This window comes from Priapulus caudatus, unplaced genomic scaffold (assembly GCF_000485595.1).
Source record: "Priapulus caudatus unplaced genomic scaffold, Priapulus_caudatus-5.0.1 Scaffold1307, whole genome shotgun sequence".
In the NCBI taxonomy this organism is placed as follows: Eukaryota; Metazoa; Priapulida; class Priapulimorpha; order Priapulimorphida; family Priapulidae; genus Priapulus; species Priapulus caudatus.
This window is the reverse complement of record NW_014578368.1, coordinates 35,428-39,785: the sequence shown is the minus strand read 5'-3', so window position 1 is coordinate 39,785 and position 4,358 is coordinate 35,428.

The window sequence follows — 4,358 nt, the reverse complement described above, 5'->3', positions numbered from 1 at the left end:
TTAGCGTGATGGCTCGCAGGTCGCCTTTCTAGGCAGTCGAATTAATTCCATCACGTACTTTCGCATGTTGGTGAACTCGGTGACCAGACGAGGGAGCTGTTCTCAGATAACTCACACGTAGCGGTGGCTTCCCCGATCAAGTTATAACCTGTGTCACACCAATATGTAACCGTATCTTCGTAGGTTAGCTGAGGGCTTGTCATGTTTACATGTAGCGGTCCTTCTGGCTGTTCACACGTCATCACTTGTGCGCAAGAGAAGAGAAAGAGAAAACAGATAAAGAAGAGATGAGAAAAAGAAGAGAAAACAGATGCATATAACCGATGTATACACGCGAGGCGCACGCCTTTTCGGTACATATTTACGTAACAGAAATAAGATTTTTATACCTTCTGGTGCGCATATTTCACCGGTGTGTACGATGACGTAATCCTTCACGTAGAATCTGAACATTGACCAGCTAACGATGTCGCCTGCATTGACGCTACAGGTGGTTGAGGCGAGAATGGCTACCTCGTCCGCTGCCAACGCTCTGCTGAATATATTCAACCCTGACATGCTTCCGTAGATGGAATAGTGCGGATACGAGGATTCTTGCCAATCTCCGATAGTGATGTTCGTCAGACGCATAAAATAGTACATTTCTATCGGCTTGTTGTCCTGAACTTTGTTGCCATCAACGTATATCTGTGTTGCTAGGTCGGTCATTATCACTGCGTAATGATGCCAGTCCTCGTCCACAGGTTTTACATTTGGGGACCAACTATAAACAGAGAAGAGCGAACAGAGAAGAGCTGCACATCGGGATTATCACTATATTCGACACAGGAGAAGCGCCCGCATGTGGAATAGCACCACAGCGTCTTACAGAGCATGTGATTACAAGCCCGAGATTTCTACTCAACAATAGACGGGATATTGTGCAAAGTGATGACAACGTTTCTAAATCCAATTAGTTAATCTAACACGCCAATGGCATCGCAAATAAAACAGAAAACTCCGCCTGACAGACTCAGTCACAGCTTCAATCCATGAGTTAGAGCGTCGCTCTTGCGCGTTTCTCACCTTATTGAGAATGAAGCAGACACACTAATTGTGTTATACTCATCCATAGCAATGAAAAGCGGATAATAACGCCGAGGGAGCAAGCTGATCAGGACCATCTTATGTCCGAGTCCATTCTCTAGCGTTGACTTGAACCACCATGAAATCGTCATCTCGAGTGTATGCTCGTGTTGTGGCTTCAACTCCGCGTATGGCGGCACGTGGCTGGTCAGGTCAAGTGCGGCTGTAAACTCTAGGTGATACGGCTCTGAAACTATACGACGTGTAAATGGTCGCTTAGTTACACGCCCGATGAACGCATGCGAATAACAGCCAGCGGTGATCATCTATAAAGTATAGAATCAGGCAAGCAACAGCGTCTAACAACCAGGGTGAGCAAGTACTAACCTTGCAACTAAACAACAAAATAAGAGTAGAACAAAACAACCAAAATTATCCACTAATACCACCGAAAAAAAAACAAAAAAACAAACAATATATAACAAACAAACAGATAGTCAGACAGACAAACAGACATGCAAATAAATATGTAACTTAACAATAAACTCACCAACCAATTAACCAACCAAACAACAAACAAACAAACGGGATGGAACCACGCGCCGCATCAACTTACGAGGCGCTACGCAGAGTTGTCGCTCTCCCATTGGCTCCACGCGACCTAGTAATGATCCGTATTGAACAGCGCTCCAGCTGAGGACGTCTCCGTAGATCGAGCATTCGAACATGACGGCGCGCACCTCGTCGTGTCGCAAAACTCTCCCGAACACGTGCAGACGAGAAAGTCGTCCCGTGAGTTTCATTATCGACGAGGGCTTGGGTGCGTAACCAAGCAACAACATTTTTCCAGCGGGAATCGTGGCGCCGACGGCAAAGCCGTCGCTACTTTTCACCGGGTCGCCTCCGACGTACAGCACCAGCTTGCCCAGCGTCGATGTCCACATAACACAGAGATGATGCCAGCCGCCATCTTGAATATTTTCTTCCAGCGAGGTGAAGTTCATCACGCTAGTAGTAGTAGTTGGGTAGCTAAGAACGTACGATTAAGGACCGAGTGTGAGTCGTCATGTGCAATAAATATGACATAACAGACAAAATAACGCGCACTGATAATATCATATCCAAATACAGATACCTGTAGAGACGTAATGTACACCTAGCATCTACGATCCTATGTTATGGGAAATACCGTCGAGACTGGATAGGGCCTATTTGAGCGTGATTGGCCGTATGCGTGTGTCACGTGTGCGTGCGCGTGAGTCTCTACGTGGATATTTGCGTGTGTCGACATTGAATCTGACGGTATTATTCTTGCAAATCAACCAATGAGCGCTGGGAAAGATGAAATATATGATAATTATATACATTTTGTGTGTCATGTGTACTTTATTTTTTAATTTCTCGATTGAAAGAGGTTGCTGTCTAGCATGTGAAATTTTTCTACGCATCAGCTGACTGCATCAAGTAACATTTTGCATTCGCCAGGTGGTGCTGCCACTCGAAAACCACTTACTTTACGTGTTTGTAAATTTGGCACACAAATACGTGTATCCGCGTAGACGGACGCATGCAGGCACGGACGCGCGCAAGCACGCATGCACGCATGCAGGTACGAATGTTGTCCGGCACAGGGCGCACGTGCGTATACGCACGCACACACACGCACGCACGGACAAGAACAAGCACGATGACAGTAACACATGAATAATGATCCAATTGATCCATCGCTGCTTACGTTTGCACGACTGGGAATGACTAACAGTCCATTCTACTGTCGGCTCCTGATTACCTACACAGACACACGCGCACGCACGCACCCATGCACACACGCACACGTACACACGCACACGCACACGCGCAAGCATAAGCACACGCACGCACCCACGTACACACACGCGCGTACGCAGACGCGCACTTCGATGGCCTTAATAGTCCAGACAATCTAGCACATGAATATGATGATATCAAGAGCTAATAATACCTATATTATGAGGTATTATTAGCTCTTGATTATATCAGGGTTGAATAATTACAACTTATTTCATGACAGAAATGACAATATTGATAATAAATAACAATCATGACAATAACATTAACAATGGCAATAACAATAGCAATAACAATGACAATGACAATGACAATGACAATGACAATGACAATGACAATGACAATGACAATGACAATGACAATGACAATGACAATGACAATAACAATAACAATGACAATGACAATGACAATGACAATGACAATGACAATGACAATGACAATGAAAATGACAATAACAATAACAATAACAATGACAATAATGACAATGACAATAACAATGACAATAATGACAATGACAATGACAATGACAATAACTGACAATAATGCCAATAATTTTAATGACAATTATTAATTTTGTCTCCTCATTGACCCTTGATGATATCTAATCGAATAATAAGGGTTTACCACCATCATTACTCACGATCGCAATTCGGGTTGTGACTACCAGACCATTCAACTATTGGATCAAGGCTTCGTTCCGACGTCAGCTGACAAACTATCTCAGCACTTCCATTCAACAGGTAACCGGTGTCACATTGGAAGGTCACGACCTGCTGGTAGCTGAAGTCTGTCCCGTACAGGCTGCCATGCTTGGGAGCGACTGGCACAGTACATGTGTGTGCTTTTGAATTAAGCAAAATAAAATTTTAAAATGGTAGCGACGTATCTCATAACTGATCGAGTAGTTTTCATCTTGTTATGATAAATGTATAATATATATATGCAATTGCTCATCGGCGAATGATTAAATCTTGCACGGAATCAAATAATATATTATATGATAGAAGAGAATGACAAGTAATAGTGGAGAGAGAAATGGGGCGCAAAAGAGATAATGAGAGAGAGAGAGAGAGAGAGAGAAAGAGAGAGAGAGAAAGAGAAAGGTAGCGCGAGAGTGAAAGAGAGAGGCAGACAAAGAGAGAGAGAGAGACAGAGAGAGAGAGAAAGAAAGCGAGAGGTAGCGCGAGAGTGAAAGAGAGAGGCAGACAAAGAGAGAGAGAGAGAGAGAGAGAGAGAGAGAGAAAGCGAGAGGTAGCGCGAGAGTGAAAGAGAGAGGCAGACAAAGAGAGAGAGAGAGAGAGAGAGAGAGAGAGAGAAAGCGAGAGGTAGCGCGAGAGTGAAAGAGAGAGGCAGACAAAGAGAGAGAGAGAGAGAGACAGAGAGAGAGAGCGAGAGAGAGAGAGAGAAAGAGAGAGAAAGAGAGAGAGAGAAAGAGAGAGAGAGAGAGAGAGAAAGAGAGAGGGAGG